This window comes from Nerophis ophidion, linkage group LG12, assembly GCF_033978795.1.
Source record: "Nerophis ophidion isolate RoL-2023_Sa linkage group LG12, RoL_Noph_v1.0, whole genome shotgun sequence".
Taxonomy (NCBI): domain Eukaryota; kingdom Metazoa; phylum Chordata; class Actinopteri; order Syngnathiformes; family Syngnathidae; genus Nerophis; species Nerophis ophidion.
The window spans coordinates 47,989,707-48,007,244 of record NC_084622.1 but is presented as its reverse complement, the minus strand read 5'-3'; positions in this window follow the sequence as shown (position 1 = coordinate 48,007,244).

Below are 17,538 nucleotides of genomic sequence, written 5' to 3'. Positions count from 1 at the left end.
AATCAGAGGTGGGTAGAGTAGCCAGAAATTGTACTCAAGTAAGAGTACTGTTACTTTAGAGATTTATTACTCAAGTAAAAATAAGGAGTAGTCACACAAATATTTACTTGAGTAAAAGTAAAAAGTATGTTGTGAAAAAACTACTCAAGTACTGAGTAACCTGTTCGTTTAATGATTACGGCAACAAATAATGCACAAAAACATAAACATAGCAATTAGCAAATTCAGAGCCAGGAATATCTCTTAAGCAACTAAAACAATATTATATATTAAATAATACGTTAAAATAAAATAAAAATTAAGGTAAATTGAGCCACAATAACTTAACAGCACCATAGGCTCAGTAGGCATTGATTGATTGATTGATTGATTGAAACTTGTATTAGTAGATTGCACAGTACAGTACATATTCCCTACAATTGACCACTAAATGGTAACACCCCAATAAGTTTTTCAACGTTAATCACTTAAATGACCAAGTCGAGGTGATCTACCTGATCCCCAAAGCCCAAAAAAAGTCTGCGGGCTGTAGAGCTTTTTCATTTCGGACTCCAGTACTCTGGAATGCCCTCCCGGTAACAGTTCGAGATGCCACCTCAGTAGAAGCATTTAAGTCTCACCTTAAAACTCATTTGTATACTCTAGCCTTTAAATAGACGCCCTTTTTAGACCAGTTGATCTGCCGTCTCTTTTCTTTTTCTTCTATGTCCCACTCTCCTTTGTGGAGGGAGTCCGGTCCGATCCGGTGGCCATGTACTGCTCGCCTGTGTATCGGCTGGGGACATCTCTGCGCTGCTGATCAGCCTCCGCTTGGGATGGTTTCCTGCTGGCTCCGCTGTGAACGGGACTCTCGCTGCTGTGTTGGATCTGCTTTGGACTGGACTCTCGCAACTGGGTTGGATCCATTATGGATTGATCTTTCACAGTATCATGTTCTCATATGTTCTCATAGTCATCAGTATCATCAGTATCACAGTATCATGTTCTCATAGTCATCATTGTCACCGACGTCCCACTGGGTCATTATTGTCACCGATGTCCACTGGGTGTGAGTTTTCCTTGCCCGAGGATGTCGTAGTGGTTTGTGCAGCCCTTTGAGACACTAGTGATTTAGGGCTATATAAGTAAACATTGATTGATTGATTGATATATACATATACATATCACATATCATATATACATATACACACACATATATATATATATATATATATATATATATATATATATATATATATATATATATAACACATACCTTTATATATACAGTATATAATTTATATTTTGTCGTTTTTGTTGATATGTTAAAGGTGTTTTAATGAATATACATGCATGTTTAACATATAGATTCCTATCTTTCATGAAGACAAGAATATAAGTTGGTGTATTACCTGATTCTGATGACTTGCATTGATTGGAATCAGACAGTATAGTGCTGATAACGTCCCGGTTTTCAAATGGAGGAGAAAAAAAGTTCCTCTTTTCTGTCTAATACCACATGAAAGTCGTTGGTTTTTGGCATCTTATTTGTCCAGCTTCTATATTTGTTTTTATACACTTTACAAGAAATACATTGGCGGCAAACTCCGTAGCTTGCTCGCTTGTTTGCGCTGGCTTTCGGAGACTCTTATTTTGTTAGCGCAGGCGCGATGTAACGGCGCTTTTATTGTGAAGACAGGAAATGTGCGATCAGTCTTTAGGCTTTTGACGGGAAGTACGGTTGAAATAAAAAGTGTATTTTTTCCTTTACACTTTTGATTGATTGATCGAAACTTTTATTGGTAGATTGCACAGTACAGTACATATTCCGTACAATTGACTACTAAATGGTATCACCTCAATAAGTTTTTCAACATGTCGGGTTCTACGTGTAATGGTCACGTGACCGCCTGGCTCTGTTTGATTGGTCCAACGTCACCAGTGACTGCATTTGATTGGTGAAATGCAAGCATGCGTAGTTCCTACTTTGAATGCGTGACTGACAAAACAAAACAAACAAAGCGTGCATTAACAGATCGATAAAAAAAAAAAAAGTAGCGAGTAGCGACCTGATTGCAGATAAATGGAGCGGAGTAAAAGTAGCGTTTCTTCTCTATAAATATACTCAAAACTTGTATAGCGCCATTTGTCGCACATGACACATGAAACGTGACGAATTAAGGCTTTAGTCAACTATCTTAAAATGTGTTTTGTGTCAATTCCGACTTTGACCACCGCGTCAGTTGCTGTGTAGAGTGGCGCTTTCCATCATTTCCAGCAGGCTGCATTGCAAATTTGATCAATACTTGTATAGCGCCATTTGTCGCACCTGACACATGAAACGTAACGAATTAAGACTGCACTACCTACTTTAGTTGAATATTTTAAGATGTGTTTTGTGTCAATTCCGACTTTGACCACCGCGTCAGTTGCTGTGTAGAGTGGCGCTTTCCATAAAAACTACTCTTAGAAGTACAATTTATCCCAAAAGTTACTCAAATAGATGTAACGGAGTAAATGTAGCGCGTTACTACCCACCTCTGGTCCCAATGCATTACACCAGTAATTAACCATAAGGCCCATTGATGGGCCGCGAGCGCCTCCTAGAGGGCCGCCAAAAAATATCTGCATGGGCCGCTTCGGAGCTAATTCAGTTCAAGCCAACATTTTATGCAAGCTCCACCATGTGATTATCAGTGAAAGAGATGTTGCCGGTGAGACATAAACGCTGATTTAAACAGCAATTAGGACAAATTGCACAACTGCAGTGACTAATTATGACACATCATGCACTTCAACAGCCAAGATTTAAAATTCCCATTTCCAGGTAGAACCGCGAGTGCTGAACCACGCATGCGCATTGATCCACTTGCAAATTGCAACAGCATAGTCTATGAATAGACATTGTTTCGCCCGCTCCCGCCTATTAGAGCTAAGGTGTCAGTCTATATAATCCATGATAACTTTGTAAATACTGGACAGATTTTGACAGATTTTTTTTAAATGCAAAGGTCAAACATGTAGTAATGGTACAGGACAAATTAACTGTTGTATTTTATTATTCACAATGGTATTGACATGATTGAACAAAATGTGGTACCTTGGGTACTAAATTGTGTTCCATCTTGTGTGCTAGTATGACAAATATCTTTAAATATAAGTTTTGCACAAGAAATAGGCAGCACAATGATCATTTTCTTATTTCTGCTGCTCAAATAGGAGTAAAAGACAAGATGGTATGGCAGATGAATTTCCTGCGCCTAAACACCCAATGCAGTGTACACGGTAGTCATATATGATGTCTACTGTGTACAGAGCTGGATGCCATCATTGCAAATGGCGATCGGAACATTGTGCATGCGCGAAACAGTGCTCCATGTTCTAGCCTGAATTTGGAATTTGAAGTTTGGCTGTTGAAATGTATAGTCTAGCATAATTCGTCACTCCAGTTCAGCAATTTTTCTTAAGTGATGTTTAAAACAGCTTTCATCGCTTACTGGCATTATTTCTTTCACTGATAATCGCATGGTGGAGTCCAGTGGTTCTCAAACCATCAAGTGCCACCTTAGAAAACCAGACTTTGCGGAATTCTACAGAACTCAGCAAACACATTTGGAACCTCAAAGACAATAATGTTGAATATTCAATAACATGGCAAATTCTTGCATCCAGCACACCTTACAACAGTGGTAATAAAAGATGCAACCTATGCTGAAAAGAGAAACTGTTTATTATATATCATCCAGATCTATCATCCCTCAACAAGCGCAGTGAAATCATTTCAACATGCCGCCACAGACGGAAACACCTCCTAGGTAACACATGAGCCAATCACCACACCCTACACCTGCCTGTACCCACCCACTCTGTGCCCGATATAAACCATTGTATGTGAATGCTTCCATTAAAATCTCCTGATGATTGAAGGAACCCCTCATGAAACAGTTCTGTAGAGATGAAGTAGTCTGTTGATTTTTTCCCACACCTACATATATATATATATATATATATATATATATATATATATATATATATATATATATATATATTAGGGCTGCGAATCTTTGGGTGTCCCACGATTCGATTCAATATCGATTATTGGGGTCGCGATTCGATAATATATCGATTTTTTTCGATAATATGTCGATTCTTTTCAATAATATATCGATTTTTTCGATTCAACGCGATTCTCGATTCAAAAACGATATTTGTCCGATTCAAAACGATTCTGTATTCACTCAATACATAGATTTCAGCAGGATCTACCCCAGTCTGCTGACATGCTAGCATAGTAGTAGATTTTTTTTTAAAAAGCTTTTATGATTATAAAGGAAAATGTTTTATCAACTGATTGCAATAATGTAAATTTGTTTTAACTATTAAACGAACCAAAAATAAGACTTATTTTATCTTGGTGAAAACATTGGACACAGTGTGTTGTCAAGCTTATGAGATGCAATGCAAGTGTAAGCCACTGTGACTCTACTGTACTTTTTTATTATTTTTATAAATATCTAATGATAATGTCAGTGAGGGATTTTTAATCACAGCTATGCTGAAATTATAACTGATATTTATACTGTTGTTGATAATATTCATTTTTGTTTCATTACTTTTGGTTTGTTTTGTGTGGTGTTTGTGTCTCCTCTCAATTGCTCTGTTTATTGCAGTTCTGAGTGTTGCTGGGTCAGGTTTGGTTTTGGAATTGGATTGCATTGTTATGGTATTGCTGTGTAGTGGTTTGTTGGATTGATTAAAAAAATAAAAACAATAAATCGATTTAAAAAAAATGAGAATCGATTCTGAATCGCACCAGGTATTCGATTCGATTTGTATTCGAATCGATTTCCCCCCACACCCCTCATACATATATACGACACCCCTGTCTTAAAACATAAATTCAAATCCGAAAAAAGCAGGCTCGCATATCAAGATATGTAAAACTGAATAATGAAAATGAAGAATTCATAGAAAATAATTCTAATCAAAATTCTACTCAAACAGAAAAATATTGTGTTCACTTCTTTTTATTTGGAATGCACGGATGTATTTTTCAAACTTGAAATTAATTTTCAAAGTTATGTTTTTCAACTACAAAACTTTTGACCCCAATTTAGCTCCATGAGGATGGCAGATGAAGGCGGAAAACACCAAAAAATCCCATTCTAATGTCCCACTCTGAGGGGGTCCGGTCCGATCCGGTGGCCATGTACTGCTTGCCTGTGTATCGGCTGGGGACATCTCTGCGCTGCTGATCCGCCTCCGCTTGGGATGGTTTCCTGTTGGCTCCGCTGTGAACGGGACTCTCGCTGCTGTGTTGGATCCGCTTTGGACTGGACTCTCGCGACTGTGTTGGATCCATTGTGGATTGAACTTTCACAGTATCATGTTAGACCCGCTCGACATCCATTGCTTTCCTCCTCTCTAAGGTTCTCATAGTCATCATTGTCACCGACGTCCCACTGGGTGTGAGTTTTCCTTGCCCTTATGTGGGCCTACCGAGGATGTCGTGGTGGTTTGTGCAGCCCTTTGAGACACTAGTGATTTAGGGCTATATAAGTAAACATTGATTGATTGATTGATAATGTCTCTGTACATTCACTTCTCTACCACTGTAGTGTTCATCCTGTTTCTGGGCTACGACTACTTGTATAGCACACATACTATACATTGCATATTAATGTTATGAGCTCCATGACTCAATTGCCCACACAACTTGTTGCATTAGTTTGATAGTAAAAAGAGAATGAGATCAAGGAGCAAGAAAGGAGGTTATTACAGAGAAAAGACAATATCTCCTGGATGAAGTGATTGCTGAGAGAACAATGGCAGCCTCTCTGTTTCATTACTGTAATGGCTGGCTCTATCATGGCCTCAGAAAAGAGAAAAAAAAAACAACCACACTACATCTCTTCCAGGCTATTTCACATCAGCCATCCAAAGGATGACAAGAAATGAAGAAAGTATCAACGGAAGCCATCGTTGCTTAGTTTAGGTCGCAAGATTTGTGCACCTTGCAGACCATTAAGGTCTTTATTGGGGTCTTGTTTTTTCTGTCGAAGTCCATAATGTTGGACGGAGGCTGCACTGAGAGGATTACGACTGCATGCTCCTGGTGAAGACCCGGTCTCATTAGTATGGATCCTGGTGCTGGAAATGCTATCTTGTTTGCAAAAGAGCTGTGAAGGAGTAGGAAGATGATTGCAGGAACCGATTTCATGTCATCCTGTTATGGGAACAGCATGGATTGGAAGATCTCAATGTTGTAATTTGTGATGGGTAACATTTAAAGATAATTATTGGTGTAATTATTTTAAATGTATGAATGCCGTTTGTTTGTATAAGCAATATGTAAGAGCAAGATCAATTATTTGTAAAATAGGAAGTCAATTGTCCAAACACTACACTGCATATTAAATATACAAAACCTGCTTCTCGAATTGATTTACCATGAATTGAATAACGTGGACCCCGAATTAAACAAGATGAAAAACTTATTCGGGTGTTACCATTTAGTGGTCAATTGTACGGTACATGTATTGTACTGTGCAATCTACTAATGAAAGTTTCAATAAATCAATCAATCGAGAATGGTAGGAACTCATTTCAGCAATAGGCTAGGTGGACAAAATGTGTATTTTTAGACAATGTCCAAGGCCAAACAAACGTCTATTTTTGGACAAATGAGGATTCACAACCGAATCTTTTTGAAGCTGAATATACGGAGAATGAACAACTGGTTATAGAAGCCAGCACGAAGGAAGGTTAAGGACCTTGGAGCAGACAGAAGCCGAGAGAGTGAGGTCGGCTGTAAATGAGGAACTTGAAGCAAAGCTATTTCGACATAAATGGAGTGCTTTCCCATACAATTGCCACATATCTTGTCGAAGACCAAACAAAAATGTATGTGCCAACTGTGTAACATTTCATAGTTCCTTGCAACCAAGCACACACTATGTGGGTCTTTATGGAATTGATATCACTACTTACATAAGAACGGAAAAATACTTGCAAAACTGTTTTTTTTTTATTATTACATACAATAATTGCTGATGACCTTGTCCAATGGATGTTAAAAGGTAACTGCATTTTTTGGAAAGTTTGCCCATCGTTCACAATCATTATGAAAGACGAGAGAACACATAAGTCTTTTAGGATTTTAATGATAAAAAAAGCTTGGAAAATGTTTTTAACGGGAGTCACCATTGTAGCCTTCAAAGCTCTCTAAAACAACTTAAAAACCCTACATAAACATTTCATATACACACTGCAAGGCTTTATGTAATGCAGTAACAGACACGTTCATAACAATATGTGCTATTTACAACATTTACTGTGTATTTATTTCTGCTTCCATGGCAACACATTTCCGACTTTCGGCAACAAATGTGTGTTCCTACTTCCATAAAAAAACATGCTGTGAACGGCTTCCAGCCGCCATCGTGCGGGTTGCATGGACCATTGATGAAAGACATCGCGGAGCAGGTTTGACTCTCGTTTATTCTTTCAATAAACCAGTTTGTGTCCCAGTCGGTCGCGCCGAGTTCCAGTGCTTCCTCCTCTGCTGCTCAACTCGGCCGGCCTTTCGGATGCCGGTGACTCCGTCTTCCTCGGGGGCTCATTGTTCGTCTCGGCTTGCTCGTCTCGTTCGTCTGGTGGTTCTCCTACTTCTTCTGCCCCGATTGCTCCTCCTTCTCCCCTTCCTCGGGGGCTCAGTGTTCGTCTCGGCTTGCTCGTCTCGTTCGTCTGGTGGTTCTCCTACTTCTTCTGCCCCGATTGCTCCTCCTTCTCCCCTTTTATACAGCAGGAGGAGATGCACAGATCGAGAGCAGGTGTGTGAATTACGCACCTGATTCTGATCGCTGCAGCGGCACTCCAAGCGCCCCGCCTCTCCGTTCCGCTGCATACTCCGCCTCCTGGCCACCATCTTGGGTAGGACCACGATTTGTCTTATCCCGCTGTCGGCCCGTCGGCTCCACCTCTCCACACATGTGTTTTCTTATCATAGCAGGCTTGGTACTAGACAACAAAAACATCTATTTTTGGACAAACAAGTATTCACAATCTTATCTTTTTGAAGCTGAATATATGGATGATGAACTACTGGTTATAGAAGCCAGCACAAAGGAAGTATGAGACTTTGGAGCAGATGGAAGCCGCAAAAGTGAGGTCGGCATGACTCTGAGCTGTAAATGTGGAACTTGAAGCAAAGCTATTTCGACATAAATGGAGTGCTTACCCAAAAAATTGCCACATATCTTGTCCAAGGCCAAACACAAATTTATGTTCCAACTGTGTAATATTTCATAGTCTCCTGCAACCAAGGACAAGTTACGTTTTTCCAGCAAGCACAGGTTTTGAGATTTTTCAGAATGTTCTAGGAATTGTTTTGTCAGTATCTATATCCTATACATTTCAATAATTTGACTCAATAACTAAGCAAAAAAAAGGTGTAAAACGGAATCTAAAGATTTAACCTTCTCTATTCTTCGTCTTCTCTGTCTCTGTTCCTCCCGACCCTGGCTGCGGCATTTCCATATTGTGTTGACGTTTCTTACACTGTGGCATCATCATCAATAGTCATTTAGACGAGAGCTGCTTTCCACACCACCGGATGCAATGAAGATTCATTGCCACCATTTCTAAGGGTCGGGTATACACAGAATGAGGATGAAAATTGGATATTGTGTGGCCTTGCACGTCCATTGAGGTGAAAGCAATACGCATCTGAAGATAAATGTCTTTAACGGTAAATGAGTAGTAATTTTCATCCGACATGGAAAGGGGAATAATATCAAACATCTACTTTACAAATGCGTCATATGCAGATTAATATTGAAACTTGAGGCGTCAAATTTAACACACGCCATTATTCACACACAAAAATCACATTAGTGTTGTGTAAACGCAGATTAATTCATACAATTTATTTTGACTGCACATGTTCTGTCAGGTCAACTTTTGGCACTCATTTGATTGTGCAGAACCTAAAAATTCCCCCCATAATAGACAATGTTGTGATTTTAGGCTGAGCTTCGAAATGCTGCTGATGTCACCTACAGAAAACTGGTGGCAATTTTATATTGCGTAGTATATGCTTTGCTAGCATCTTCATCCCGAATCATATGTTTACGTAGAATTTGAAGGAATTATCAAATACGTCTGCTGGATGCATTGTTGCAGGTTTTAGCAATACAAATAGAGAAGGGGTCAGCCTACATATATTTCCAAATGATAGGAATACGAGGAACTTTTCAATAATTCTTACTTCAAGGAGTGAATGGGTCAGGTTTTGGATACAAAAAATGACTCGAGCCAAATGGAATTAGAAAATCAGGAGCATCCTCAAGAGGAGAAAGACTGAGGTCATCTACAGAAAACTTGTGGCAATTGCATATTGCGGAAGTATATGTTTTGCTAGCATCTACATCCCAAATCATATGTTTATGTAGAATTTGAAAGAAATATCAAATACGTCTGCCAGATGCATTGATGCAGGTTTTAGCAATACATATAAAGAAAACACCCTACAGAAAACTGGTGGCAATTTCATATAGCGTAGTATAAGCTTTGCTAGCATCTTCATCCCGAATCATATGTTTACGTAGAATTTGAAGGAATTATCAAATACGTCTGCTGGATACATTGTTGCAGGTTTTAGCAATACAAATAGAGAAGGGGTCAGCCTACATACATTTCCAAATGATAGGAATACGAGGAACTTTTCAATAATTCTTACTTCAAGGAGTGAATGGGTCAGGTTTTGGATACAAAAAATGACTCGAGCCAAATGGAATTAGAAAATCAGGAGCATCCTCAAGAGGAGAAAGACTGAGGTCATCTACAGAAAACTTGTGGCAATTGCATATTGCGGAAGTATAAGCTTTGCTAGCATCTTCATCCCGAATCGTATGTTTACGTAGAATTTGACGCAATGATCAAATATGTCTGCCAGATGCATTGATGCAGGTTTTAGCAATACATATAAAGAACACACCCTACAAAAACTGGTGACAATTTCATATTGCGTAGTATAAGCTTTGCTAGCATCTTCATCCCGAATCATATATTTACGTAGAATTTGAAGGAATTATCAAATACGTCTGCCAGATGCATTGTTGCAGGTTTTAGCAATACAAATAGAGAAGGGGTCAGCCTACATACATTTCCAAATGATAGGAATACGAGGAACTTTTCAATAATTCTTACTTCAAGGAGTGAATGGGTCAGGTTTTGGATACAAAAAATGACTCGAGCCAAATGGAATTAGAAAATCAGGAGCATCCTCAAGAGGAGAAAGACTGAGGTCATCTACAGAAAACTTGTGGCAATTGCATATTGCGGAAGTATATGTTTTGCTAGCATCTACATCCCAAATCATATGTTTATGTAGAATTTGAAAGAAATATCAAGTACGTCTGCCAGATGCATTGATGCAGGTTTTAGCAATACATATAAAGAAAACACCCTACAGAAAACTGGTGACAATTTCATATTGCGTAGTATAAGCTTTGCTAGCATCTTCATCCCGAATCATATATTTACGTAGAATTTGAAGGAATTATCAAATACGTCTGCCGGATGCATTGTTGCAGGTTTTGGCAATACAAATAGAGAAGGGGTTAGCCTGCATACATTTCCAAATGATAGGAATACGAGGAACTTTTTAATAATTCTTACTTCAAGGAGTGAATGGGTCAGGTTTCGGATACAAAAAATGACTCGAGCCAAATGGAATTAGAAAATCAGGAGCATCCTCAAGAGGAGAAAGACTGAGGTCATCTACAGAAAACTTGTGGCAATTGCATATTGCGGAAGTATAAGCTTTGCTAGCATCTTCATCCCGAATCGTATGTTTACGTAGAATTTGACGCAATGATCAAATACGTCTGCCAGATGCATTGTTGCAGGTTTTAGCAATACAAATAAAGAAAACACCCTAAAGAAAACTGTTGGCAATTTCATATTGTGTAGTATAAGCTTTGCTAGCATCTTCATCCCGAATCATATATTTACGTAGAATTTGAAGGAATTATCAAATACGTCTGCCGGATGCATTGTTGCAGGTTTTAGCAATACAAATAGAGAAGGGGTCAGCCTACATACATTTCCAAATGATAGGAATACGAGGAACTTTTTAATAATTCTTACTTCAAGGAGTGAATGGGTCAGGTTTTGGATACAAAAAATGACTCGAGCCAAATGGAATTAGAAAATCAGGAGCATCCTCAAGAGGAGAAAGACTGACGTCATCTACAGAAAACTTGTGGCAATTGCATATTGCGGAAGTATATGTTTTGCTAGCATCTACATCCCAAATCATATATTTATGTAGAATTTGAAAGAAATATCAAATATGTCTGCCAGATGCATTGATGCAGGTTTTAGCAATACATATAAAGAAAACACCCTACAGAAAACTGGTGGCAATTTCATATTGCGTAGTATAAGCTTTGCTAGCATCTTCATCCCGAATCATATGTTTACGTAGAATTTGAAGGAATTATCAAATACGTCTGCCAGATGCATTGTTGCAGGTTTTAGCAATACAAATAGAGAAGGTGTTAGCCTGCATATATTTCCAAATGATAGGAATACGAGGAACTTTTTAATAATTCTTACTTCAAGGAGTGAATGGGTCAGGTTTTGGGTACAAAAAATGACTCGAGCCAAATGGAATTAGAAAATCAGGAGCATCCTCAAGAGGAGAAAGACTGAGGTCATCTACAGAAAACTTGTGGCAATTGCATATTGCGGAAGTATAAGCTTTGCTAGCATCTTCATCCCGAATCGTATGTTTACGTAGAATTTGACGCAATGATCAAATACGTCTGCCAGATGCATTGTTGCAGGTTTTAGCAATACAAATAAAGAAAACACCCTAAAGAAAACTGGTGGCAATTTCATATTGCGTAGTATAAACTTTGCTAGCATCTTCATCCCGAATCATATGTTTACGTAGAATTTGAAGGAATGATCAAATACGTCTGCCGGATGCATTGTTGCAGGTTTTAGCAATACAAATAGAGAAGGGGTCAGCCTACATATATTTCCAAATGATAGGAATACGAGGAACTTTTTAATAATTCTTACTTCAAGGAGTGAATGGGTCAGGTTTTGGGTACAAAAAATGACTCGAGCCAAATGGAATTAGAAAATCAGGAGCATCCTCAAGAGGAGAAAGACTGAGGTCATCTACAGAAAACTTGTGGCAATTGCATATTGCGGAAGTATATGTTTTGCTAGCATCTACATCCCAAATCATATGTTTATGTAGAATTTGAAAGAAATATCAAATACGTCTGCCAGATGCATTGATGCAGGTTTTAGCAATACAAATAAAGAAAACACCCTAAAGAAAACTGGTGGCAATTTCATATTGCGTAGTATAAGCTTTGCTAGCATCTTCATCCCGAATCGTATGTTTACGTAGAATTTGAAGGAATTATCAAATACGTCTGCCAGATGCATTGTTGCAGGTTTTAGCAATACAAATAGAGAAGGGGTCAGCCTGCATACATTTCCAAATGATAGGAATATGAAGACCTTTTTAATAATCCCAACTTCGAAGAAGGAGGGTTTTGGTCAGGTTTCGGATATAAAAAAATGTAAAGACTCCAGCCAAATGGGATCCCGAAAATCAGGAGCACAGCTAAGGGGGGAAAGACTCATCCCAGTCGTTTCACACTCGGCTGCGAACCGATACAGTGAGAGCTGATGATCCCGGCCAGATGAAGGCATCAGGACCACATCATCTGCAAGTAATTTAAAGGTGAACATTATCACCAAACCTATGTAAGCGTCAATATATACCTTGATGTTGCAGAAAAAAGACCATGTATTTTTTTTAACCGATTTCCGAACTCTAAATGGGTGAATTTTGGCAAATTAAACACCTTTCTGTTTATCGGTCTTTTAGCGATGGTGTCAGAATGTGACGTCACCGAGGTAACACACCCGCCATATTCATTTTTTCACATTACAAACACCGGGTCTCAACTCTGTTATTTGCGTTTTTTTCGACTATTTTTTGGAACCTTGGAGACATCATGCCGTTACCTTCACGCCATGTCCGGTCCAGTCGCTTTGCACTGCGGGCTAACAAACCACATCACAGTCCCGAGCATGACGTCTTGACACCGTTGCTCAACTAAAATCAAGAAAGGTGATTTTAAAACCCAAACCCTAATGGAGAAATTATGAGGAAATCAAAAAACTAAAAATAAATTGCAGCATAGCAGAGAGGAAATGTAGGAAGAATAAATTAATGAATACCTACCAAATACTATGTGAACAGCAAAAAAAAAAAAAAATACAACAACCATGGTTTGTGTGGTCTACTGGTATTAGTATATCCATCCATCCATCCATCATCTTCCGCTTATCGGGTCGGGTCGCGGGGGCAACAGCCTAAGCAGGGAAACCCAGACTTCCCTCTCCCCAGCCACTTCGTCTAGCTCTTCCCGGGGGATCCCGAGGCGTTCCCAGGCCAGCCGGGAGACATAGTCTTCCCAACGTGTCCTGGGTCTTCCCCGTGGCCTCCTACCGGTTGGACGTGCCCTAAACACCTCCCTAGGGAGGCGTTCGGGTGGCATCATGAATTGATTACCATGAATTGATTAACGTGGACCCCGACTTAAACAAGTTGAAAAACTTATTCGGGTGTTACCATTTAGTGGTCAATTGTACGGAATATGTACTGTACTGTGCAATCTACTAATAAAAGTATCAATCAATCAGATCCTGACCAGATGCCCGAGCCACCTCATTTGGCTCCTCTCGATGCGAAGGAGCAGCGGCTTTACTTTGAGTTCCTCCCGGATGGCAGAGCTTCTCACCCTATCTCTAAGGGAGAGCCCCGCCACACGGCGGAGGAAACTCATTTCGGCCGCTTGTACCCGTGATCTTATCCTTTCGGTCATGTCCCAAAGCTCATGACCATAGGTGAGGATGGGAACGTAGATCGACCGGTAAATCGAGAGCTTTGCCTTCCGGCTCAGCTCCTTCTTCACCACAACGGATCGGTACAACGTCCGCATTACTGAAGACGCCGCACCGATCCGCCTGTCGATCTCACGATCCACTCTTCCCTCACTCGTGAACAAGATTCCTAGGTACTTGAACTCCTCCACTTGGGGCAGGGTTTCCTCCCCAACCCGGAGATGGCACTCCACCCTTTTCCGGGCGAGAACCATGGACTCGGAACTGGAGGTGCTGATTCTCATTCCGGTCGCTTCACACTCGGCTGCGAACCGATCCAGCGAGAGCTGAAGATCCCGGCCAGATGAAGCCATCAGGACTACATCATCTGCAAAAAGCAGAGACCTAATCCTGCGGTCACCAAACCAGATCCCCTCAACGCCTTGACTGCGCCTAGAAATTCTGTCCATAAAAGTTATGAACAGAATCGGTGACAAAGGACAGCCTTGACGGAATCCAACCCTCACTGGAAATGTGTTCGACTTACTGCCGGCAATGCGGACCAAGTTCTGGCACTGATCATACAGGGAACGGACCGCCACAATAAGACAGGCCGATACCCCATACTCTCTGAGCACTCCCCACAGGACTTCCCGAGGGACACGGTCGAATGCCTTCTCCAATTCCACAAAGCACATGTAGACTGGTTGGGCAAACTCCCATGCACCCTCAAGAACTTGAGGACATTTATTTAAAATTAAATTTTGAATATCCTTCCACTTGACTTTGTAGCGTTTACGTACATCTGTTGATGCTTCTGCTTTTCTTCATTACATAATGACTGCAGCCTTTAGCCATGAGGTCGTGTTGCCAGATGGTTATCAGCCCTTACTGGGGGTTCTGACCCTCAACCGCAACATCCTTCTGCTGGCAAGTCAGCCACAACTCACTCTCTCCCGGCTGCCAGCTTTCCTCCTCACTCCTGATTCATATTCAACAAGAAGTTATGTCTGCCGCCTTTCCCATTCCTCATGCAGCCTTCTTCCTCTCGCTTCCTGCCAGTCCCACTATTGTCTACAACAGGGGTCAGCAACCTTTTTGAAACCAAGAGCTACTTCTTGGGTACTGATTAATGCAAAGGGCTACCAGTTTGATACACACTTAAATAAATTGCCAGAAATAGCCAATTTGCTCAATCTACCTTTAGTACATAAATAAATAAATAAAAAAATAAAATAAAAAATATATATATATCCATCCATCCATTTTCTACCGCTTATTCCCTTTCGGGGTCGCGGGAGGCGCTGGCGCCTATCTCAGCTACAATCGGGCGGAAGGCGGGGTACACCCTGGACAAGTCGCCACCTCATCACATATATATATATATATATATATGTATATATATATATATATATATATATATGTATGTATGTATGTATGTATGTATGTATGTATATATATATATATATATATATATATATATATATATATATATATATAAATCGGTATTTCTCTCTGTCATGTCTGTCGTACATTTTTTGTCCTTTTACGGAAGTTTTTTTGTAGAGAATAAATGATGAAAAAAACACTTAATTGAATGGTTTAAAAGAGGAGAAAACAGGAAAAAAATTAAAATTCAATTTTTAAACATAGTTTATCTTCAATTTTGACTCTTTAAAATTCGAAATTCACCCAAAAGAAGAAAAGATACACTAGCTAATTCAAATCTTTTTTTTTTTTTAAATTAAAAAAAGAATTTATGGAACATCATGGCCCTGCGATGAGGTGGCGACTTGTCCAGGGTGTACACCACCTTCCGCCCGATTGTAGCTGAGATAGGCGCCAGCGGTAGAAAGATGGATGGATGGATGGATGGAACATCATTAGTCATTTTTCCTGATTAAGATTAATTTTCCAATTTTGATGACATGTTTTAAATAGGTTAAAATCCGATCTGCACTCTGTTAGAATATATAACAAATTGGACCAAGCTATATTTCCAACAAAGACCAATCATTATTTCTTCTAGATTTTCCAGAACAACATGTTTTAAATAAATTCAAAATACTTTGAAATAAAATTTAAAGTTGATTTTACATATTTTCTGGATTTGCCAGAATATTGTTTTTGAATTTTAATCATATCAAGTTTGAAGAAATATTTCACAAATATTCTTCGTTGAAAAAACAAAAGCTAAAATGAAGAATTAAATAAAAATGTATTTATTATTCTTTACAATAAAAAAAATAAATTCACTTGAACATTGTTTTGAATTGTCAGGAAAGAAGAGGAAGGAATTTAAAAGGTAAAAAGGTATATGTGTTTAAAAATCCTAAAATCATTTTTAAGGTTGTATTTTTTCTCTAAAATTGTCTTTCTGAAAGTTATAAGAAGCAAAGTAAAAAAAAAAAAAGAATTTATTTAAACAAGTGAAGACCAAGTCTTTAAAATATTTTCTTGGATTTCCAAATTCTATTTGAGTTTTGTCTCTCTTAGAATTAAAAATGTCGAGAAAAGCGAGACCAGGTTGATAGTAAATAAATAAAATTTAAAAAATAAGAGGCAGCTCACTGGTAAGTGCTGCTATTGGAGCTATTTTTAGAACAGGCCAGCGGTCAACTCATCTGGTCCTTACAGGCTACCTGGTGCCCGCGGGCACCGTGTTGGTGACCCCTGGTCTACAACTTCCAGGATGATCGGACGAGGAAGCCTCTTATATTAGTGTTAGTGAATTTAAAACTCTGACATTCAATCAATCAATGTTTACTTATATAGCCCTAAATCACTAGTGTCTCAAAGGGCTGCACAAACCACTACGACATCCTCGGTAGGCCCACATAAGGGCAAGGAAAACTCACACCCAGTGGGACATCGGTGACAATAATGACCCAGTGGGACGTCGGTGACAATGATGACTATGAGAACCTTGGAGAGGAGGAAAGCAATGGATGTCGAGCGGGTCTAACATGATACTGTGAAAGTTCGATCCATAATGGATCCAACACAGTCGCGAGAGTCCAGTCCAAAGCGGATCCAACACAGCAGCGAGAGTCCCGTTCACAGCGGAGCCAGCAGGAAACCATCCCAAGCGGAGGCGGATCAGCAGCGCAGAGATGTCCCCAGCCGATACACAGGCAAGCAGTACATGGCCACCGGATCGGACCGGACTCCCTCCACAAAGGAGAGTGGGACATAGAAGAAAAAGAAAAGAAACGGCAGATCAACTGGTCTAAAAAGGGAGTCTATTTAAAGGCTAGAGTATACAAATGAGTTTTAAGGTGAGACTTGATTGATTGATTGATTGATTGAAACTTTTATTAGTAGATTGCACAGTACAGTACATGTTCCATACAATTGACCACTAAATAGTAACACCCCAATAAGTTTTTCAACTTGTTTAAGTCGGGGTCCACGTTAATCAATTCATGGTAAGAAGACCAGGTGACTTGGTCATTTTAGGGCCTAATCTACAAAATATTTGCGTGTATTAAAATACGTGCAAACTTTATAGCGCACGCAAAGCTGATCTTCTAAACCCGTGCATAGATGATTGCGGTTCTTTAATGGGCAAAAATAGAGAGTGTAATCCATTTAGCGTCTTTATGAATATACAGAATATATGCTGATGATTACAAGTCA